The following is a 24,900-nucleotide window of genomic DNA, read 5'->3' as shown; positions in this document are numbered from 1 at the left end:
AGGATCACCTCCTTGAACCTGCTCATGATGCATCTGTGGATGCATGACAAGGTGTGGTTAACCTTCCTGACTGCATCCCCACAGTGGCAGTCCATGTTCATCTTGGAGTGCTGATGAGAGAGGAGTTTCCGAGCCTGTAGGTATGCTGCTGGTTCTCTCTCCCTAGGTACAGTACCCTGCACTTGTCAGTATTGAATCTATGAAACTATGAAATGCCCAGGCATCTGGGCTGAGAAATTGAAGACATATACCACACTGTTCCATAACATAAGGTAAGATGACATTAGGCCACAGTGCCCAACTGCAGAACCCTTGGGCTTTCCAGTTTTGGTAAACAGACCAAATTAAGAGGCCCAGTAAATAACCAAATTAAAATGTGTGCATGTGATGGGTTTGTTGTAACAAAAGAATATACTGGCAAGATAGAACATGGACAGTATGACAATCACAGGGAAAACAATGTTGCCTGGGAATGAAGACTCATTAGAAGGGACAGAGGATACAAAAGAGAGGGATTTCAGAGCAGCAAAGGCCTCCAAGAGGAGAACGTGAGGCCAGCATTGACATAGGGTGCATCACTAGGCCAACTTACCCATCCCATTGCAGGGGGGGTGGGCGGGGAGGTGGGCTTCAGTCCTCGACTGCCAGGCTGCAGACATCTGACATACCTTCCCTCTGTGACAGTCCTAGGACTGATAGATATAGAATTGGGGAGGTTATTTTGTTTTCCTTGCTTGCATTATTTTTATCTGCTATCACTATGTATCAATAACATTTATGTATTATAGAATGGAGAAGTCATGATCAGTCTGAAGATTTGGATCAGCCTGGAACAAGGTATCTGGGCCATAAATCCCCTGCCAACACCTTCCAGCTATTCTTTTCTATGATTCTATATTTTTAGGGGAAAAATTAGTAATCAATTATTTTAATGTGCTGACAGTCCTGAGCACTCATTCTAAGAGACCTTTTACATGTTATATTTATCAGTCATCTCTTGTTTTCTTTTTTGGCATGAATTGCCATTCAAACCAATTGGTTAGTCTGTGGTAAGAATCTGCAAACCAGTGTTTCACTTCAAATGATGCCATTGCCTTTATTCCTTGGCCACAATGTATGATGATGTTTCAGTGGGTCAGTGTTTCAGCAGTATGTGCCAGAAAGATCCTGAAGTGACGTTCACTAAATACTGGATAATTAAAATGAAATAACCCCCCCCCACCTTTGTTCATAAATGCATTTGTCTGAATCAAGTCAATAAATCTGTTCACATACCTAAAGATTAAGAAGTGCAAGTGCTTGAGATCTAACTTAGAGAAATTTCCTATTGTAAGAATCAGCCAACTGTTAATGAATGAGTTTGTAAAATTAAAATCCCTATGTATTAAGATCAATTATTCCTTCACAAAAAGGGAGTTTTGCTGTTCCTAAAGTTAAACCAAATACTGTTAAATAATGTGAATGGTAGCTGCTAAGTAATTTAGAAGTTAATCCATAATGTTAAGCAGTTTCAAAAGTTACATTTAGTCAATCATCAAGTGCAATTATATGTCTAGGGATGTCTATCTTCCAAGACTGATTATAACTATTTGAACAGAAAAAGACCTTAGGGCAGCTATTGAAGAAGATATTGTTATACACGGAGTTATTTCAGATAAAGCTGCACAAGAGTGACTGTGTTACAGTTTTTTTCCAAAAGAACTATGCTAACATTGTTTTAATTAGAAAGAAGTGAATTCTTTCCAAATCTTTTTGGTATAAAAAGTTAAGTTGCCAATTCCTGTCTGTGATAAGACACACAAGAATGAAAGCAATTACTCCATTTAGAATAGAACTAAGAACAGATTTTTTAAAGGTATTCAGTAACCACTGTAGGTGCCTCGTGGGATTTTGAAGTATGATGGCACTGAGGCCTTTGAAAACCCCTGTCTTCATCTTTAAGGAATAAAATCCTTAAAAATCTGGCTGCTCTTTCCTCATTTAGAAATGAAGATGAGGTAGTGTAAATTATGAAGTCTCTTCTTGAAAAAAACAAATGAGCAAACTGACTTTTCTTTTAAATATTTTAATTCCAGGTGAGTAAGAAATGCATTTGTAAATGTGATCTGTACATTCCCATTAACCTCAAGAAGGTATTTCCATGGTTTTCATAGATGGTGCCCAGGAAGATATGAACATCCATTATGACTTGTCTTTGCAGCTATCTCTATGTTTGAGACTGACATTGGTGTGGATTGAGGTGGTACAAGCTATAATACTGCAGTGGGTCCTTATTAGATATCCTATTTTGGTGCATAAGGGGCACATCTACATGTGCATTATTGTACAGTGATTCCTGTGCATATAGTTTAGTACCTGTAGGAACAGGTACTAACTAAATGTGCAGTAACCAATGCTACTGTGCAGTAGTACCAGTGCCTACATTTTAAGTGATGCTAATGCGTAGTAGACTAATTCTATTGCACATTAACACATTAACATGGTTTTCACCTGCCACACTAATGCACAGTGATTTAATCTATTGTATATGTGGTGTCTTACGTAGATGTACCCAAAGTGGATTGGGCTAATACATAGAGCTCCCAGCACTATAACGTCTCTGCAGTCCTTTCATGCTTGTCATGGTTTTCTATTTTTACTTATTAGTGTCTGTTTGCTCCACCTCTCTGTTTTAGTTCTGAAATTGATGCTAAGGGAGTATGAGGTTGTCAAAAGCTATAATCTTCCACTTGATCCTGCATCTTTGAACACTATGACTATGGTAACTCTGTGATATAAGATTTAGCTATGGGTTAGTATTTTTAAGCTGCTACCTCCTTTGACAGCAGCATTTTAAATCAGTGTGCTTCTTATTATGTTGAGCTTTATTTTAAGATTAAAAACTAAGAGTTGGATTCTAAGAGGAGCAGTTTTTTTCGCTAAGGGACTAACACCTTCAACTCATATTAGCAGGAAGTTCTCAGTAGTCTGCAAGACAAATAAATATGTCCATAAGGGGAATCGTTTACCAAAATGTTGAGAACCTGTAGCTCTTATTTGGAGACAGTCAGGGGTTTGAGCATGAATCCCCTTTTTAAACAACCTGAATATTTTGAGCAAGGCTGGAATGTTGTAACTATGATGGTCCAGCAAATATGCAAAAAGCAATTTTTAATGACATCTGTATTGGGCCAACTAATAATTGCTGGATATTTCTTGTCAGTTTCACAAGCTCTAGTCAAAGGTAAGAGCAGGTAAGAAGTAAGTACCTGCACTAATGGCAGGAACAACTTTCAGTGTTTCTTACTAGTCCCAGTAAGAGCTACTGAAGGTGTCAGATGCAGCAGGTTTTCCCTTTGCCCCTTCCATCTAGAGTGGTAACAACAGGAAGGCTTGAAAATGATATCTAAAGAACCTCCAGAGCTCCCTTAGCACCTCTTCAACAGTCAACATATATCATCAGTATCTTGTCTTACGGTTTTTAACAGAAATTCAGACTTTCATCTGTCCTGCTCTAACACAAGGGATGAATGCCTCTTGAATTATAGCCCCTCTTCCACTTCCAGAGCCTCTCTGTTGTCCAAATTCAGTTTCTTCACTCTTCACTGTATGTCTCCTTCTCTTAAAATAAAAGTTAGACTCAGGGGGTGCCAGGGAAGGGGGAAGAGGGAAGGGCCTCTGCAGAGGCTAAGGCCTAGCTTCCCTCTCCTGCCCTCCCACTTGAACTAACTCAGGTAATTGACATGGTTGCTCAGTCCTAGAATGAACAACCTCCTCCCTCCCAGTTTCTGCTAGGCTTCCTTCTCTTCCTCCAGTATCCCGCTGACCATCCCTGATCCCACTTCCCCATTTTTTCTGTACATTCTCATCCCTCCCTTCATTACAATCTGCATTGTTTGCCATTTCAAATGATAGATCTTGACACAAGAAATAACGCATACCAATTTAAAAAAATTAAATGAAAAAGATCTTGTATATCAAGAAGCCTGGACAGCCACATAGGCCAGTGTGTGATCTAGCCCAGTGTTTTAACCAGGGTGCCAGAGCATGAGGTATGAGGAGATAAACAAATTAGCTAAGCAGATAAGTGCAGACTAAAGCTTGTCCCTGCCTAGATAATTTTTATCCCTGCTTCCTGGTCCCTCTACAAAGGAGTAAGCACTGTAATATATAGATATAGATTAATATTATTATTATTGTTGTTTTTTAATTGGGTGCCACTCAATTCACAAAACTTATGGTGAGATGCTTTGAGTCCAGTGAGGGGTGCCTCAAGACCAAAAAAAGTTGAGACCAAACCTGCTGATCTAATCATTCCTTCTTATAAGGATGAATTCTGTAACATCTATATCATTGAGTTCCAAAAGGTGAGATTCATTAGGGGTACTGTGACACATGGCCCCCTTGTGAGGAGCTAATTGCTCTCCTCCCCCATCTAGAACTTTGCACCCGCCTCAGCTACTCCAGTGGCACCTGCAGCTGCTGCTCTGAAGACTGCCACTGCTTTCTCTGCCACCAAACAGCCCTTGTGTTGACTCCTCCAACATTCTCAGCAAGGTGCTCTGCTATGAGTGGGCAGACACGCAGGCAGAGGTGAGCTTTGCAACCCAGCTCATCCCCTCCACTCTTTCCTGGCTCCCAGGGCTGGCAGGAAGGGCCACAGGAATAGTTCTGAGATCCTACACGAGCAGCCTCCCATATAAATACATATGGGTGGCTGCTCCTTTACACACACACCTTTTTGGGTGTAAGAGTGTCACCAATTTTAAACCAGAAAAAAGTGTGCCCCAACTGCTGAAAGGACTGTAGATGACTAAGCTTCCTCCAGTAAAATCCTCCCAAAGCATACTTTTCTGTCAATAGGCAAATTCTTGCTGTGATCATTTGACCCCAGCAGACTTCTTGCCCCTTGGGCAGGGGGCTGGAAACGATGATATTGTGAGGTCCTTTCCAGCCCTAATGTCTATGAAATCTATTAAATTCATAATTGCCTAATGGTAGAAAATGCTGAGCTGCTTGAACTAAATCACCAGCAAAATTTGCAAACTGGACATTTCCAATAGAGCATGAGGCAGTTAATATGATTACAGTTGATACGGTTATAACATGCCTAACTCCAGGCAAGCTCAATGAGGAGTCTGTCTTCTTTCCTGCAATAAGGCTACTGGTTCAAGGTTTTCACCTCAGATGACAGGTTCATTTCTCTCCTCTATTTGAGGTCCTTGTCACACATTGCACTTGAAGCTGCTCAAATGTGCTAGCTGAAGTTTGGAGCAGTCACACCTTAAGACTAAAAACCTTCTCTGACTGTCCCCCACCTGCACAGCTGTGACTTGGCATTAGAGGCCTGCTGAGGAGGGGCAGTACTAGTTTTAATAAATACGACTGTGTGTTGCCACTAGGGGGTTGATGAGCCAGGACAGGCTCCTATCCCTGTTCTAGGTGAGGGTATGTGAGAGATGGGTTGAGGTAGAGAGGCAGGAACATGAAGCTGGCAGACAGAGAGTTAATGGGATGATGGCAGGTAATGAAATGGGAGGTGGAATGGAAATGAGAGTGGGGGAAAAGTGGTGAAATGAAGGATGTCAAATACTGAAGGATAAAACAAAAACAAATAAAATAATTTAAAAATAAAGATGAAGTAAATTAATGAAGGTCTCAGTTTTAATAAATTGATATTTGGGATTGGGGTATGGGATGTACTGGTTGTGCTTCCTGGGGTATCTGGGATGTTGGAGGAATGAGGGAAAGCACTTTTGGAGGAACTACTGCCCCTATCGTAGGAAGGAAGCCACAGCTCATGGGGACCCTATCTGGCCTCTTGCCGTGTTCTCTACTTCCCCACCCACTATAGCCCCCACTCCTGGACCTCATGCAGTGAAGATATACCCTATAGCAGTGAAAATTAAATTTTTGGACATGTCCTGTGATCTAGCTGAAAATGGATATGTCCTGTGACCTAGCTGAGTGATCAGCCTACATGTTGCCAGGAGCGGCTGTGGAGAAATTTCAATGAACCCCCACTGGTAACTGGGGTTCTTCTTCAATTTACAAAGGTTTCTGGCTGCTGCCAGCCAGGGCTCTCCTCCACTCCCTGGGACATGGGACAGACTGGTAGGGGCTGGGTACTGAGTAATTACTGGAATAGGCTAGGGGCTAGCAGTGAATGTGACCCCACTGTCCACTCTGGCAACAAGAGGCTGGGCGGGGTGAGGAGACATGGATCCAGTCCCCATCATGCCACTCAGAAGCCTGGGTGTTCAGCTGTTGAGTGGGAAAGCCCAATATGGACCTATGTCCTGTTCCTCCAACCTCACTCCAGGATCACTCCATGCCCTGTGACCTGTCTAGCCAGCCTCCATGGGGGAAGAGTTTCAATTGACTGCTATTAAGCACCATTCTTCTGAAATGTACATCATTTTCTGGTGGATCAGTGCACAGGATTTGCCAGAGTGTGGCCAGGACTGGGGTTTCTCTGGGGCTGTCCAGGGCTGTCCTCAACTCCCTGGGGGGTGGGGGCACGGGGGGCTGCATTCTCTTTACCCCATACCTAGGGCTAGGCAGAGGGCTTAGACATTTCAAATGCTTTCAGTTCTCTGCATCTTCAGCCCAACACCGCAATGAATTCTAAGGTTGATCTCTTTTTACATGAAGGTCAAAGTTAAGGGAAAAGGAAAGGAAGGCAGTACAAGAAAAATATAAATGCCACTTTTGCCCTTTACTATAATGAAAAAAACACAACTAGAAAATGGTGCTTTGGCTTTTAATGGAATTTAATGTATAGTACGGCATGATAGGGCCTTCTGCAATAAACATCAAAAAATTTCTTCAAACCTTGCTTTGTTGTGCTGTCTTTCACCTGCCATGCTGGGTATGAGGCTCATGCAGGGTAATATGGCTCTTCCACCAGGCTCTTCATGTAGGGTATTTTTTTGCCTGGCTGGGAGTGGCATATTGGGGCTGTTGGGAGAGAAGCCCCTGCCCATGACAGCATAGTGCCAGCTTTAACTCTGCTCCCACTTCCTGGGAACTGTATTCCATGCACCCCTGTCCCCAGAGCCAGGCAAAAGTCTCAGAAGCTTCAATCACAATGCTACTTGAAATGTCCTTGCTGCTAGCTACCTAGATCTCTATCTTCAAGTCTTGTTTTTCTGTGCTGTCTCTTGCTTGGCATGCTGGGTTCAAGCCTCACAAAGGGAAACCTGGCTACTTGTGGGGGCTATTTTTTGTCTGGTTTGGCTGGATGGAGCTGTGGGGGACAGCTATAGTGCACTGATTGGTCAACTGCCAATAGCTGACAATTCAAAACAATTCAAAATCCTTGGCCAAGCAAAGGCACAGGTCTGGTCTGATCTTAATCTCCCTGACCAAAATGACTATTTCAGCTAGCTTTGCATCTTTGAGATGGCATTCAGTGGAGCTGCAGCAATCGTTACCCTGTCTAAACTTCTCACACAAAAGAAGCACCAGTGCCATCTGATGCTGGCCCTATGGAAATTCTATGTCAAGAACAGCAATGTTGCTGTGGGCATCCTGTTGGCCCCACTCACTGTGCATGAAGTATGCAAGGCAATTATGCAAAAGCTGGAGTCTCAGGTGTTCCAGCTTAGGATCCATGGGACGTGATTGCTAGTTTTGGGCAGTTGGGGCTCCCACACTTTATGGGGGTCATTGACAAGACCCATATCCCCATTGGAGGCTACTGTCTGTCCAGATACATTGTGAGAGACTTGGAAATTGCTCATAAATTGCTCAGAGTAACTCCTCTTGGCCTAGTTATCACTACATTGTGGAGGGGGTGAGTGTGTGGGGGGATGTATGTCCTGGGAAGAAAGCCAGCCTGGCAGCAAAGCTTTCATAGATCTTGAGCAGATGCAGGGAGGAGAGGGGAGAGTCTGTAGGGGAGCTAAACATGCAGGCTGGAATAGGAAAGTTTAGGCATGAATGTGTATGAGGAAATGCACTTAGAACTCATGGCAACTATCTTCCCACCCTACATTCAGGCTGGAGATGGAAAATGTAGGGAAAATTGCCATGGGCATGTGTAAGGAAATTTAGGCACATTTGATGTCTCAAGTTAGAGAGTGCATGTGGGAAGAATGATGTTGAAACAGGTAGGCAATAAGTATACAATGAGCTCATTTCATTCAAATGTGGGGCAGGTTGCCAATATACATGGTAGCTCAGGACATCTGGAGGCTGGGGACACTGCCTATCTTGGGGCATGGGGTGGTGGATAGTCTGGCTTTGTACCTGGTTGCAGAAGTAGTCCTTTGCAGCAGAATCCACCTTCTCTATAGCTGGCCATAGCACTGGCTTGTAACTTTTCTCTCCTGTCCCAGTCTCTGGTTGTTAGCACCCTGCATGCTATCTCCCTGGCAAGATTCTCCTGGCAGGAAAGAGCACACCTCTTTCACTTTGCAAGTGGTGACCCTGCAGGCTATCCTATGCTACTTCTGCAAGCCATTGTTCCTAGGGTGCCTAGGGTGTTCTGGGGTTGTGGAAAGGAGCTGTTCACTATGACAGGGTAGGGGGCTGGATTGGGCTTTTCCACCTACCCCAGGCCACTAAGTGGACTGGTGGGGACTGCAGCTACAGCTTTTGCTCCTCACCAAATGTCTGTGGCCAGAGTGGCTGGTGGGGGCATATTTAACCTCCCAAACTTGGCGCCATCCCGAGTGCTCACTAACCACTGTCCTCATCTAGTCCTGGAAAAGGAACAGAGGAGATGCTGAGGTCATGGCTTTCCCCCTTTCAAACACTCACAGCTGGAGCAGCCAGTGTGGGTACATTTCCCCACCAGCTCTTGGCCCATCCCAGCAACTGCTCACTGTCTCCCCCCCCCCGCCATGCTTTCCCAGAAGCCTTGGGGAATGGAGGAGAGCCTTGGGGAGTGGATCTCTCTGGCCAGCTCCATAGAGTTTTCAGACTTGGATCCACTCTGGCAATCATTATGCACTGATCCACCAGTACATTTTAGAAGAACAGTAGTTACAAACCGTTATTGAAAATTATCCCATGGCTGCTCCTGGTGGCATGGTCAGCTACGTTGCTGGCATGGGAGTCAGGGCTGGGGAGTGTGTGTATGTGGTGGGAAGGGGGGAGTAGAGTGCCACAGTGGGGCAAGGGAGCCCAGAGGGTTTGTTCTTTTGGGGGCTCAGGTCATGTGGGATTGTGACCAGGGGATGGTGGGCAGGGATGTTGTTGGTCCTTGAATTGAATCATTAACCTTGGAATAGGCCTGGCTGGCTAGTCATTTACTCATATACAATTTCCAAGGCCAATACATGGGTGTGCCACTGATTGACACCACTCAAGCATTGTGAACAACACAATGCCCTTCCCTCCTGGTCAGTTGTTGGGGTGGGAGCATACAGCACTGCCTGCAACACAGGCAGGCACCTATCTATCCTATTAAAGTGTGCAAAGGTGCTGATCCCAAAACTAGGACTTGGAGACACCCCAAGCCAAGAACGTTATCTCACCCAAAGCCCATGTACAACACCGGCCAAACACCTGCCACCCTTCCCCACACCCAAACCCTGATTTACCTATAAGGTTTCCTCCTTAGTTCCTGATGTTCATCCCATCTGATCTGCCCCCATCCTGTTCCAGGTCTGCCTCCTGGGTCTCTTGAGTTCCAGGTTCAGCAGGTTCAGCAATGGGGCTCAGAAACAGAGTCACAGAGGACAGCAAGTCCTCAGAACACTTATGTGGGGCAATAGACAGCTGCTGGAGGAGGCTGCCTCATTGCTATCCTCCTCTTGCTTGTCACACTGGCTCTGAGGTTGTGCAATGCCAATTGTGATGCAGAGCAACAGTGTGGTACCATTCCAGGATCTCATTATGCACAGAAAAGGATAAGGGTCCTGGCTGCCTTGGACACCCTGTGGCTGATGCCCCTGTGCCACAGTCCTTTCATAGATAGTCTGATTTTTCCTGTTGCCTTTGATCCCCTTTGTAGTAGTACTAATGGTGCTCTCTTCTCTCCATATCACGATGAGTTCCAACACCTTATCACAGCTCAAGTTAGATGACTGTCTGATGGGATTCATGGGACTGTGGCTCATGCTGCAGAAAATGCCTGAGTTGGAGGTTCAGGAAAAGTTTATTTCTTGCTAGAAGACTAGTTGGCATGCGTTCTGCAGGGTGTTTGCACAGTGTTGTACTCCTGAACGTGGGAAGGTCACACCCAGGGTTGTGAAAGGGAGAGTTGCCTTGGTGCCAGAACTGTCCCCTGGACAGTAGATTTTAGGTGATGCAAAACTTGCCCACACAGAATAAGGGGGTGTTTATGCCACCTGAAGTGGCTTAAAAATAGTTTCAGGTGTTAATGTGTGGACAATCCAGGGGTTAAGAGGTCAGGAACTGCCTAAAGTTAATGTATAACAAGGCCCTGATATATAGCAGGGTTTAAAACTCTATGTAAGTATACAAAGAATCATAGGGTAGCTTAATGTGAATTTAGTTCAATCTGTCCAAATGAAATCACTCCACCTGCCTACAGAATTAAATATTGTCTGGGACAGAAGGAGACAGAATGTGACTTAATATCCTGTTGCTTAGGATGATCACCAGGGATGTAGAAACATCAGGCTCAGGTTACTTCTATAATCAGTGCTTAATTATTGATATAAAAATGAGAAAACCTTTAACAGAAGAGATTGTGAGATATCGATATCTAAATCAGTTTTCTTGATGGCTTCCTAATTAGGATGGACTTTACTTATATCTCCAACAGTCCAGGTGAGTTCTCTAACCAGTAGCCTCTGGGGGAAAAATAGTTAATTCTTCTGGCTTTATTTTGTACCTGAATTAAATATAATATTCTGAGAATGGCAAGTGGAGGGCAAAGTTCTCCAGCCCATAATTAACTGCCTATTGACTGCTGGCTTAAACTGCACTCTACTTTTTGGCATATCCTATATAGGCAGCTTCCACTCAGTATGCTGACTTTATGAATCTTATTATTAGGAACTTGATTCTTCTCAGACATTTTATGGATTATAAATTCCTGGGGGTGTCAGGATCCTAAAGGTACGCATTGCCATGCTAGGTTTAGGCTTCTTCTCCATGTCAGACTAACCCTATATAGAGAACATTATGGGAAAGTTCTATCAAATGTTCTATAGAAAATCAAATGAATTGTATAAACATTATTCTAAAAAACCTACAGAATATCAGGGAGAATCATATATGTCATTACATTCTGACAGTTGGTTTAAAAATTCAAGGGAGAGGTTATTGTTCTGTATTTAATTATGTAATAATTAATAATAGTATATATGGAAGACTTTGGGGCCTCTTGAGTTTAATTTGATAGTTTAATCATATATAGAAAATATAACCATGCTTTAAGGTCCAGGAGTTAGAAAAAGTTTTTTAAAATAGTGGGTCACAAAGCGTTCTGACCTTTCAAAGTCACATAATATAACTACCTGAGAAAAGTTTGCTACCAGTAACTCACTTGTTTGATATAAATATGGATACCTTAAATTATTTGTTCAGTTCTATCTATCTCATGTATCATGGATCTGCTTACAGTTCCAGCCCCTGAAATGGAATGAGAAATATATAAGTTATTTGAAAAAAAGAACTTGCAATATTTCTAATTTGGAAATACTGGTGATCTCATGAGAAGGCTTATGCTTATGATATTTATTTCTCTTGCTTGAGGTTTAGACAAACATATTCAAACTTTTGATACTTAACAGAACTGAATCTCTGAATCACCCTAAGCGAGAACACCTTCCAATATTCCCTTCTAGACTGTGTGGTTTTGCATTACCTTTTCTTTCAGTTATGTTTAAATGGTAAAGTCTAACTATCATGGATTTCCCAAGCAAGCACTTGCTTGGGACCACCAACTTTGCACAGTGTCTCTGTAACAGGGAGTCAGAGACTCCCATTACTTTAAGGGGAAAAGTTGGGTTGTGAATAGCAAGTGGTGGAGGAAATCATATTGGTGCCCAAGGTGCACATAGCTAATTTGGAGCCCTGCCAGGGGCCAGGATCAAGGTATTGGCAAGTGGCAACTGGAATGGTTAGAGTCTAAGCTGGAGAAGCCTATAGCCTGAGAGAACCAGGTCCCAGAGTCTAGGGCCTGAAGCTCAAGAGAGATGAAGCCAGAGCCTGTGAGTTTGGTGACTTTGGAGGTGGAACCCAGGATCCATTTCCAGTGCAGTGCAAGCCAGCCTCTGGTGGGCTTTAAACTAGGCTCATTGGGGGAAGGGGAAGATGAGGGAGGAGGAAGCCTTGGACTGCTAAACCAAGCAGTACTCACAAGTACAGCCCAGCCTAGACCGATAAGCAGAACATATACACAGGTAAGCAACAGGGGCCAGGGCAATGCTGTGATTACAGGGCCAGTGCACACATCCACAGGAGGCCTCAAATGCACCTACACAAATGCTCGTAGTATGGGAAACAAGAAGAAGGAACTTACCCTCCTGCTAGCTGACACCAACCCAGACATAGTGGGGCTCAGTGAAATGTGGTGGGACCCAATGCATGACTCTAGGCGGTGAATAGCAAGGGCTATAGGCTATACAGGAGGGACAGGACAGGGAGGAAAGGCAGGGGTGTGGCGGTCTACATTAAAGAGGAATACACATCCTCACCAGGTAGCACAGAGTCAGAGAAGGGGCACGTGGAAGTGCTCTGGGTTTGAATAAAAGACAGTCGAGGGGAAAGAGACTTAAGGGTGGAGGTCTACTACAGACCTCCCAACCAAGGGGAAGAGCTAGACCATGAATTCTTAAGTCAGCTCATGGAGGTAGTTAGGTCAAAGGACATGGTCATCATGGGTGACTTGAACTTTCCAGATATCTGCTGGGAAGAGCAGTCAGCCAGGTCTGACCGCTCACGTAGGTTCCTAGCCGAAATGCAGGACCTCCATCTAACCCAGGAGGTGCACAGCCCCACCAGGGGAGAGGCCCCGTTGGACCTGGTGCTGGCCATGGGTGACGATGTGGTGAGGGGGCTGCAGGTGTTCGACCACCTGGGTGACAGGGATCATTGCCTGCTGGAATTCACCATCCAGCGCAAGGTGGTAAAGGGCTGCAGCAAGGCAGCAGCCCTAGATTTCAGAAGGGTGGACTTCAATGAACTAAGGAGAATAGTCGGGGAAGCCCTGAGGTCCCGGAGGGGAGGGGAGCTAGTTATCCAAGAAGAGTGGCTGCTCCTTAAGGAGATGATCCTCCAAGCTGAAAGGGAGGTAGTCCCAACATGGATCAAAGGGATCAGGAGGGCACAAAAGCCCCCATGGCTCACCAAAAGCATCTGGGAATGTCTTCTAGCTAAAAGGGAGGTGCACACCCAATGAAAGGGAGGGGTCATCACCAGGGAGGATTATACTGTGGTTGCTCAGGGATGCCGGGGGGCAGTCAGGAAGGCCATGGCAGAGATGGAACTGGGACTAGCTTCCTGGATCAAGGGCAACAAGAAGTCCTTTTTTAAATACATAAGGGACAAAAAGAAGGTACCAGGTAATGTGGGGCCCCTGCAAGACGTGCTAGGAAATTTGGTCGTAATGATTTCTTTGTCTCCATTTTCCTGCGCAGGGACCAGATAAGCCCCAGGGGAGGCACACCTAGGCCATGGGTCAGGGAGCATCTAGTCATGGAAATTCTGGAGGGACTGGATGTATTTAAATGAGCTGGTCCGGATGAGCTCCACCCCAGAGTGCTGAGGGAATTAGCTGAGGTCATTGTGGGACCCCTGGCATGGCTTTATGAGCACTCGTGCTGCTCTGGTGTGGCGCCAGAGGGCTGGAAGAGGGCCAGTGTGGTGCCCATCTTCAAAAAAAGGAGGAGGGAGGACCCAGGGAACTATGGGACAGTTAGTCTTACCTCAATCCTGGGTAAGATTTTTGAGAGAATTATTCTGGCATATATCCACAAGGGGCCAGCAGGGGAGGTTATGCTTAGGGGCAACCAACACGGGTTCATTAGGGGCAGGTCCTCTCAGACCAACCTGGTGGCCTTCTATGATGCAGGGGTAGCAGTGGACATAGTCTTTCTGGACTTTTGGAAGGCCTACAACACTGTCTCTCACCCTGCTCTCATTAAGAAACTGGAGGATTGTGGTGTCGACACCTACACAGTCAAATGGGTCGCCAACTGGCTGGAGGGCCGCACCCAGAGAGTAGTAGTGGATGGGTCATTTTTGACCTGGAGGGATGTGGGCAGTGGGGTTCCACAGGGCTCGGTCCTCGGGCCTGCACTGTTCAACATCTTCATCAGTGACTTGGATGAGGGGGTAAAAAGCACCCTGTTCAAATTTGCTGATGACACTAAGATGTGGGGGGATGTGGGCATGCTAGACGGGAGGAATAGGCTGCAATCGGACCTAGACAGGTTACAGGGGTGGGCGGATGAGAACAGGATGGGTTTCAACACTGACAAGTGCAAGGTGTTGCACCTGGGGAGGAAGAACCAGCAGCATACCTACAGGCTGGGGAACTCCCTTCTCGTCAGTGCAGAGGCAGAAAAGGATCTTGGAGTCATCAATGATGCCAAGATGAACATAGGCCAGCAGTGTGGGGATGCAGTCAGGAAGGCCAACCATACTTTGTCATGCATCCACAGATGCATCTCAAGCAGGTCCAAGGAGGTGATCCTCCCCCTCTATGCGGCACTGGTCAGGCCGCAGCTTCAAGAGGGATGTGGACAACATGGAGAGGGTCCAGAGGAGGGCCACTTGCATGATCAGGGGGCAGCAGGGCAGGCCCTACGAGGACAGGCTACAGGACCTGAACCTGTTCAGCCTCCATAAAAGAAGGCTGATGGGGAAACTAGTGGCCATTTACAAACTAGTCAGAGAGGGCCAGCAGGCATTGGGGGAGTCCCTGTTTCCCTGAGCACTACCTGGAGTGACTAGAAATAACAGTCACAAGCTGGCAGAGGGTAAATTCAGGTTAGACATCAGGAGGTGCTACTTCACGGTTAGAGCGGCTAGTATCTGGAACCAACTTCCAAGTGAAGTGGTGCTGGCTTCTACCCTGGGGGTCTTTAAGACAAGGCTTGACAATCACCTTGCTGGGGTCTTTTGACAGCAGTACTCCTTCCTGCCATGGCAGGGGGTCAGACTTGATGATCTGCTCAGGACCCTTCCGACCCTACTATCTATGAAACTATGAAACTATGACCCAGGCTAAGGGCTGTAAAAGAGTGAAGAAAAACTCTCCCATGCTTACATCAGGGTAGGACTCATCAGTCCCACTGGAGCAAACATCTGAAGAAGACTGGCAGTTATGACACTTTTTCTGCAACTGCTCAATCACGATCAGCCCCTCCTGTGGCAGTGTGGCTATTTATGTCCTGCTGCTAGGGCAGGGAGGGAGAGGAGATGTGCAGCAGAAGGAAGAAGAGAGTGGGGACACTGGAACACTGGAGGGGAAGTCTCCAGCACCAAGGAGCCAGTGGATAAGATCCTCAAGAGCCCAGAGGGGCTCTGCTATTGAAGCCCACCAAGACAGACACCTCAGGAGCAGAAATTGCAGATAATGCTGGCTGGGAGATGCACCACAGGAAGACACTGCACTGCCCCTTCATCAAAGTTACTTTCATTTTTCCCCCTCTGTTCTTTTCTTTTATGAGCCTTGGAAACATGGCTGTAGCCCCAAGAAAAGGGGAAAGTAAGAAGCTGGTGCTTGCTGGGGAGCACTGGCAGAAGAACCAGCTTTAAAGGGCCAGCCAGAGTTGAGCTGGAGAAGTGAGCAGAAAAACCCTCTATGCTGGTGCCATGAAAGTTTTGAGTATCAGATGCCAAAGCATCCAAGGAGGAACAATACACCAGCTAGGATGAAGGGGGTCAGAAAGGCTCACCCAACTATTTTCATCACAGTAATAACTGGGTGGCTCTAGGATGGGGTGTAGGCTAGGTTGGAGCCCCAAGAAGGAACTGGACCCACCTCATCCAAGGGTATATACAGTGGAAGTTGGTCAGTTCCTAAATAAAGCAAGTCCAACAACAAGATGGGGCAGATGAGAATCGGGTAACTTCCATTGACCGCACGCACTTGGGGAGTTGACTCCCCAATGGCACAGTCCCACAGGGCATAGGGCCTCCAGGCACCATGGTTCTACCCTATGCTTGGCTGACAGGGACGAGCTAGAGCAGAGGGGCAGAAGCTAGGAGGCTGAGGCCTCAACAAGGGAGTGGAGGCCCGAGGTGGCCTGGTTTTTTGTGTGGGAAAAAAAATCATACCACTGCAAGGCATGGCCATGGCTGTATGGGAGTTTGGATGCCACAAAATTAGCTATTAAGTTAATTATTGCTATGGAACATGGACTGTCCAGGAGGGCTCCACCTGATGCTTGAGGGCAAGACAAGGGTCAGTGGGCTTTGGGAGGAACCCTCAGACTAGTAAGAGATGAGTGTTTACTCAGGGACCCTGGGGCAGCCTAAATTTCTCCCAAAATAAAACCAGTAAAGTGTGGCAGGAAAGAGAGCAAAAGGGAGTTTACCTGGAGATCCAGAGCAGGGCAGGAGTTGTGAGGGCACCAGGGGGGTGGGGTGGTGTCATGGCTGCCCTTGGGACTTGGTCTGGCTACAATTTTGGAATACTTTAGAAGCTGCCCAGGTATAATTTCTAGAAAAGGTGAACTCCTGGCACCTAGAGTCCTGGTGAACTCTTGGTTCCTGTCATACCAGCTGGCCCTCAGAGAGCTACCTTCTGGTTTAGCTCCTGGCAAGTAGGATTTTACCTCTTCAAGGGGATGTAGTGCAACCAAAGTCAAAAGAATTGAAGCAGTTATCTCTTTTATTTAAAAAATAGCAATGGAAGCAATGGACTACAACAGCTAGAGTATTTCTTTCTCAAGCCCAAACAGTCTCTGCCAGGAAAAACAGCCCCTGTTGTTCTCTCTCAGGCTTTTCAGGTTGATTTTAGTCCTCCTTTCTTTCTCCTTTCCCTTGATGAGTCAACATAAAACAACTAGCAATTTCATTGATTCACCATTACTCAGTGTGGAAAAGACTTACTGGATGAGGAGTGGAGGCAGTGGGACTTCGCACTGGAAGACAAATGTATTGAAAGTGAAACCACAGTGGGTGGAACCACTGGGAGTAAAAGCAAAGGAAAAAAAAATGGTCAAGCCCAAAGGACCTGGGACCGGCTCTTTCGTCAGTGTGGATATGCTTTATAATTGCGTGCCAGGACTGATTGTTTGACCAGGCCCCTGGGTCCGGGATAAAAGACCCAGGGGAAGACAAGTAGGGGGGGACCAGAAGTGGAGTCTCCAACTGGCCAGAAGGGGCCAGAGCTGGCAGGCAGTCTCCAGTGAGGGGACCTGGAGGGTACCCCAGGAAGGGGTCTCAGTGAGAGGACAGGGCCAGAGAGGGCCCAAGGATTTACTTACAGGGTTGTCATGGACAGAGGAAGCCTGCAGTGATGACTGGATTCTGGCAGGACCCAGCAGTGCAGGAATCCAGACATGGCTGACTGACAGCAAGTACCAAGCCCGGGAAAGAGGCAACATGCCAGGGGATGGAATGGTACAGAATCTGGACGATGTATAAAGGGAAGAAAAGGGGGTGGTAGGAAGCACTCAGGATAGAAACACTGCCCCTATCCTGTGGCCATAAAATTCCAAGGGCCAGAGCACCGAGAAGGTACAGGACATCAACTCTAACAATACAGGTGACAACACCGTGGTTGGCATTAGGAGGGGTATAGGGGAGGCAGAGCCCCAAACAGGAGGAACAGTGGGAATGACCAAGGGAGGTGCCAGGGGAGACGAGACAAACATCTTCCTCCCAATCAGAAATTATTTATCATCAAAGATGTGGCAGGAGAAGCCCCCTGGGGAACCGACCCAAAGTCACCCTAGTAACCAAACTGTTCACTCCAATAACCAACTTCATAAGAACAATGGTGAGGTCCAAGAGGAACCCCCATAAGCAACACCCAGGGAAGAGACACAGGAGGCTATACTCAGTAACAGAGTACTTAGGTCAAACTTCACAGTTCCATGTCCAAACACATTTAACCCCTTTTTCCCAGTGTACAAACTAGTCAGGGAAATTGAGGCAGGCAACATTACTATAATATGAACATATTTAAACCAGAAATATTACAGCAAAGCCCTGGTCTGTCAGTATAACACATATTTAAGGAAGAGAGGAGCAAAGAGTGTTGACAAGAATGAAAAGACAAGAAAGTGTGAGGCAAGAAAAAAAACCATGAAGTAAAAGTGTGGGAAAGAAGAATATGTAGAGATAAAAAGTGAGATGAGATGGCTGTGGGAATAATTCTGAAAAATTATACTATTCAGGTAATAAATCCACTGACATTTTGAATTATGACCAATTCTGCTATTTTATATTTTCCTAAAATGTCAAGGTGCACCTTTGTTGAAAAAGTCACCTTGAAAAAACAATTTACGATTGCAAATATTTACCGCCTTTATCAAAGACATATCTTATGTGCTCATTTTTTTCTCTTCAGAAGCATGTGATTTTTTTGTTCCTCAAGTAAATTTAAAAGTAAACTTCAACCTTAGAAAATGCAGTCATAACCTCATTAAAGTCAATGAGATTTCATCTGCTTAATTCAACAGTGTTTTACTCATTATAGGGTTTTTTTTTTAAGCAAGCTGTATTTCATTAAACTCTTTATAATTCTTTCCTGCTATTTCTGCAGTGCATGTGAAACTAGTTTTGGCCTCTAGTGCTCCTATACTTAGTACTCTATACTCTGACCTTTCAGCAAGGAAATAGCTTCTGAGTAAATGGAGTGTGTAATACAAAAGCTTTAGTGTGGTCTCCATTACTAATCTTTCCACAACCTTTGCAATCAGGCATAGCCTGTCACATATACTGTAATTTCTTACAAGTTCTGTGTTTGAAAAAATGTATTTATTATTGAGTACATATTTGATGCTAAAAACATCTTGGAGTGATGTCCATTGAATAAATTGCCTTTGTAATACTACATGGCCTTTAGCAATGACCCTTAAGGTCCTCTTCAGTGCAGGTGAAACTCCCATTGTTTTATTAGTGGAATTTCACCAAGCTTCAACTTGGTGCAAACCATTACTTCGTATAAATAACTCTGTTAATTAGGGGACTAACCATTTCTACAAGGTTGATATTGGCTTATTGTTTATTGTAAAGTGATTTATGAAGTAGAAGTCCTAATGGAATAAATACTTCCAAGCATTGTTTGTAAAATACTTGAAGGGAGTGGTTCCCAGACTTCTTTGGAACAACAAAGCACTATCAGTACTTAATATTTCTTATATTCTGCTAAGAACCTTGATCTTAACTTTATTAAAAAGGTGGGGGAGAAGGGGGAGAAGGTGATACACTTTGTGCACCAATAAAAAATGCATTATGGGACTGCGGGCTATTTTTGATTCACAAACCAGGGTTTGGGAACCACTGTTTTTAAATATTTGGTATCAATCAATAGGAGAGATAGGACATGGCACTAACCACATCAATAGTGTGAAACCTCTGACAATTTCTATGCCTGTGGAATTTTATATAGAATGACTTTCTGTCTCCAGAATTTTAGACCAATTTATGACATCTAATAAACTGTTATATTGGGGTGAGAAGAACTCAGATGCCCTGGCCTTTTTCCCCTCCTTGTCCATATTCTGAGAAGTCTTTCCTTTGTTTAAATATGTGATGGAATAATGGGAAGTCTGAAAGGAGACCAGGCTAACTAGACAGAAATCTGTTCAAGGAGTTGAAATTTAAAAAAGAACCCTATAAAAAGTGGAAACTTGGTCACAGTATTCAGGAAAAGTATAAGAGTGTAACCCTGCTGGTACCCAGTGATGTACCCCTTCTTCAGTTGAAAGGATGTGTAGCTGTCTGGCTGGTTGCAGCTTTCTCCCAATGCCTATAGGGTAGAGCCAGGATACAAGCTGAGGCTTAACTATACAAATTTAATATGATATTAAAATGTAATATGATATAAAAGTTATATATAAATTACCGGAACTATAGACAATGTATACACAATTCTATGCATACACTCTATACATAGGTGGGGAATCAGATATTCAAAACGGGGTGGTTTTCATCAAACATTATGCATTCTTATACTCTAATAGGGTGCAAGGTTCATACAGCATGAGGTGCAATGTTTACAAAGCATGAGGCACAATATTCCAAATATGAGGCACAAAGCCCAAAGGAAGTGCAGAAGGCAGCAAGCTGCACTAAATCAATGTTGGCAACCTGGGGACAGAGCAAGAGAAACTGGAGCATCACAATCTTCTTGCAGCACCCTATAACCTTACTTAAACAACCCAGTGGGTGGGGCCTTATCCCTAACCCCCGCTCCTTTGCCCCTTCCAGGGGTTTCCCAGCAGCTTGCCCTGAAGAGAGGGCCCTCCTCCCCTGTGGGAATTCCCTTGATGGGCAACTCACGCTCCCAGGACCTGCAGAGGCTCTCGCCACCTCCTCAGGAGAGCGTTTCCTTCCTCTCCAGGGCCTCAGCCACTTTGTGGGGCTTTCCCATGGTCTCATACACCATCAGATGCACCAATTGCCTGCTCCCAGCCTGGAGCAACCTATGAGGCATGTGGCCACTGCCCCGTGCCAGGGGTAGGAGACCCAAGAAACCCAGTGCTGTGCCATGGTCCCAGCTCATTATAGGACCCTCCATGTACCCGACCCGTATGCCGACTGCCCTGTACACTGGTTACCCTGCTTTATGCAGGGGTTGGAGATGTGAGCTTCCACGTGCAGCTCCAGGGTCTTGTTCTGCTCTTGGATCCTCCAGATTAATCTGTGCACTGCATACCCAGCCTTGTGCTGGGGGTTGGAGACCCAAGCTGCTGCATACAGCTCCAAGGTCTCGATCCACTCCCAGACCCTCCATGCACCAATCTATGCACCGATGCTGCACTTCCTTACAGCAGGGCTGGGGAGGACTGGGTGCTTGCCACTCCCCATCTGGTGAGGCACCTTCTGGGCTCTTCTGGGGCAACTGCTCCACCCCGCAGGTCAGCTCTACCAGCTGTTCTTAGCCCTCTTCTGTGTCCCTCATCAAAACTACCCATGTAACAGGCACACTGTCTTTTTACCCCCTTTGGAAGTTCCACCCAAGATTGAAACTGGACCAATCAGAGAGAGGAGGGCATAGTCCCTCTCTGGGCTGTCCTTTACACCTCACCCCTGGGTAGAGGTGGAGCAAGCCTCTCCCCATGCCTTTCCAGATTGGTGGGGAATGCCCGTGAACCTTTTCAAGCCAGTGATCCAGGCTGCTGCTGGCAAGCCTGCCACAAGAGTATCATACAGGCATGCAGGGAAAAAATAAGGAAGGCCAATGCACAACTTGAGATGCAACTGGCAAGTGACATAAAAGGATGTAAGAAGGAATTCTGCAAGTATGTCAAAAATAAGAGGAATACCAGGTCTCTTATTCAATGCAGGAGACAATCCAGTTGCAGATAATGCAAAGAAGGCTGAAGTATTTAATGCCTTTCTTTACTTCAGTCTTCACACATAGGGGCAGATATCAGGTGATGAGCAGCACTGGCAGCAAAGACAGGGAAGGAGATGACAGCCCAGAATGGTGGAAGAACAGGTAAAGGATTACATAAAGAAGTTAGATGCTTTCAAGTCAGCATGGACGGACAGGATGCACCCTAAAGTACTGAGGGAACTGGGTTGTATTACCAGGAATGTTGCTTGCAAATCAAGGGAAGTGATTCTTCTACCCCATTCAGAACTGGTGAGTCCTCATCTGGAGTACTGTGTCTATTTTTGGGCCTCACAGTTCAACGAAGATGTGAACAGTTTGGAAAGAGTCCAGCACAGAGCAACAAAAATTATTATGGGGCTGGGAGGCAAGACTTATGAGGAAAAGCTGAAAGAACTAGGGTTATTTACTATGAAAATGAGAGGTGGAGATTTAATAAGTCTTCAAATACCTGATCGACAATTATAGAGAGGTTGAATATAGGCTTTCTCCCAATGGCCCTAAAGTAAGGGTTTTCAACCTTTTTTAAGGAGTGTATCCCTTCTGTTGGCAATGGCCAAATGTAGAGCAGGCAATTGGGGCTAGGGCTGGGGCTGACGGTGGCTGGATGTGGAGTGGAGGAAGTGGGTGGTGGCAGCCAGACACGGAGAGGGGAGCCTTGCACACGGTGGTGTCATAAGGTGGTAGATGGTGGTATGCAAGCTCCCTCCCATCCCCACGTCCTGCAGAGGGGATCCATTGTCTTCACCCCTGCCCTCCTGGGTCCTGCTCCTGGGAGGCAGTGGTGCAGGGTGTTGAGTGGCAGTGCTCCATCCCTGCCTGTCTGTGTGTATCCTCTAGCTCCTTTTCAAGTACCCTCAGGGATAATCGTAGCCCTAGCTGACAACCTCTGCCCTAGAGGACAGGACTAGGAGCAATGACCTCAAGCTTCAGCAGTGAAATTTAGGTTGCAGATTAGGATTAAATTTCTGATTATGAGGGTGGTCAATTACAGAAGAGGATCCAGTATTTTACAAAGTGGGGTGTGAGAGTAGTAAATGGCACTGCAGAGGTTTCTGCAGCTCTGCCTCCTAGCCTCCTTCTCCCACCCACCACAGAAGTGGGTAAAGCATACAATGGGAACAACAGTCATGGACCCTATTAATTCTCTGAAGCTGGTAACAGTTTCCTGCCTTCCCCTCTCTGCTCAGAGGTACATCCTGTCTCCTCTCCTCCCTTTCCCTGAATCTCCCACCTGCTACAACTACTGTCCCCCATTTCCCCCCTGGAGGTGAGGGGAGCTCCAGAGCTGTTTCACCCAGGTTGTGTGAAGGCTGAACTCGCTGCACAAATGTTGATCAGTTTTAGTGCTAGCTTGGCATTTGGAGCAGTCACACTTTTTGTCTAGAAACCTTCTCTGATTGTTTGTCCCCTACCTGCACAGCTGTGACAAGCTACTAGAGGCATGGTGATAAGGGGCAGGACCAGCACAGTACTTAGACTCCCAGTGGTCCCAGGTGAACTTTTAGTATCGGCTCCCCTTCACCAGAGATAATGATAATAATAATTAGTAAATTACCATTTTTGGGCCCCCTTTCTTTCCAGGCCCCAGGCAGCTGCCCAATTTCACCATGCCTCTGTGGCCCTACGCCAGTTTAAGAGCTGTAGCTGTGAGTTACCACTAGAGGGCTGGTGAGCCAAGAAAGGTGTTTATCCCTGCTCTGTGGATAGAGATGTGAGAAATTCTGAGATAATGGAAGACTTCAACTTGGGTAGCAAATCTGTGCATAGTGGCCACATCTTAATGGAACAGGACTGCATAGTGTGGATCACAGATAATCCTGCGCTGGAGTGACAGAACTTTGAGCTTCATAATGAGTGTTTAAAATAACTTTAAGGAGTTAATGTCGGGATAATCCAGGGATTAAGGCCACCCAAAACTACTATGTAACAAGGCTTATAGTCTATCTGGCTTTTGCACTGGTGCAAGTCAGGGGAGAGAGCTCAAGGAGCTTTCCTCCCACATTTACCATCTGAAGAAAGGTCCAGGCAAAATTCCAGTCCTTCCTATCATGAGGAAAAAATGCTGCATGTTCAGTTTACATTATGCATTCAGTTCAGTTCAGATATCTGTCCCTCTTCCCGACTTTAAACACACTTTTGGAAGAGGACCTAAACCTAACATCAACTCAAAGGGTATCAAATTAAAACATCACTGGTCTAAATGTGCAGTGCTATCAGGCCAGAGTAAACTAATTAACTTCATTGTAAGTTAGTACTGCCAGATACAAGTATCATCCTATGGAAAAGTTATTTACTCTACCGCAACACATGTATAGACACTGATGGGACTGGCTGGCGCATGGGGGTCGTTCAGTGCAGGGACTGCCTGATGGTATCTCCCTCACTGAACCACCCTTGTACCCCAGCCTGTCCCTCTGCAGCACATTCAGCCAGGCTGAAGCAGCCTCAGGCTGCCAGGCTGATCCCCAGGGCCCTCTGCCAGCTGGAGCTATGCTGCCCCAGCGCTATGTACTGAGGCCCTAGGTGCACATGTAAACTTTGTGCCCAGGAACAAGAAACTCTGGAGTGAATGGTGCCAGAGTTCATTGCATTTCATTAATATTAATGTGTAGATGCATCCAGGATGTAGTAAACCACATCCAAGGGGTGAATCAGGAAGCACACATGGGCTGCATGCCAGTGAATACTTAAAAGATATTTTACCACCACTGTATTATTTTTAAGGGTGGTTTATTTTAATTTAATGAGAGCTCACTGATCCCACTGAGTTTCATTTTTTCTTTTATGCCATTGAGCCTCTTTTAAATTGCAAATAACTAAAAAAAGTCATAGTGCTCTGAAAGGCTTGATCTTCACCAAATAATACAATTGTATTAGAAGAGCATAAATAACCAGTTTCATGAAATATAAGCAGAAATCTCTCTCCCTCTTGCAAGTTTTGTGAACATTTCTGAATGTAGGGAATGAAGCACATAAGGGCTTATGTACAGTCTACCATCATTAACTTTGGAAAAATTTAATCACTAAGGTCTTCATGTACCACTTGAAAACTTGTTCCTAGAATATAGCCCTTGGATTTGTACTATTTAATTATTTTAGCAATGTACTCAGAACTGATTCTATTATTGGAAAAGTAATAATTATTATTAACCTGTTATCATTAATATTGCAAAGTATAAATCTACATAACAAGATAGAATAATAATGGTAATGATGGTGCAAGTTGGTATTGGCATTGCAATATGAAAAAATGTAATTGCTTGAATATTGACTAACAAGTTATCCTTTTCATCATCATTTACTTAGCCTTTATTTAATATAAGATGTTTTCCTTATACATGTGCACAGCTACAGGGATTGGCAAAACTCCCTGAAAAAGCATTTATTTAGCTGTTAAATCAGGGAGGCTGGATGTGTAATGGTGTAATGCTGGCAAGGGACACAGGAGATAAGCATTCATTTTCTAAATCTTC

The 24,900-nt window shown here is 45.3% G+C and overlaps 1 long non-coding RNA gene across 1 annotated transcript in view; it reads left to right on the top strand.

Annotated features, from left to right (window-relative positions):
- Nucleotides 1–13,662, top strand: part of LOC109323869 — a 17,696-nt gene extending 4,034 nt beyond the window's left edge. Inside the window, exons 2-3 of the long non-coding RNA XR_002104776.1 lie at nucleotides 7,570–7,577; nucleotides 13,651–13,662. This is a non-coding gene — a long non-coding RNA (uncharacterized LOC109323869). The remainder of the gene's footprint in view (nucleotides 1–7,569; nucleotides 7,578–13,650) is intronic.
- The last annotated feature ends 11,238 nt before the right edge of the window (nucleotides 13,663–24,900 follow it).

Source organism: Crocodylus porosus, unplaced genomic scaffold (assembly GCF_001723895.1).
Source record: "Crocodylus porosus isolate Cpor-Errol unplaced genomic scaffold, CroPor_comp1, whole genome shotgun sequence".
NCBI lineage: Eukaryota > Metazoa > Chordata > Crocodylia > Crocodylidae > Crocodylus > Crocodylus porosus.
This window is presented reverse-complemented; position numbering and strand designations above follow the sequence as displayed.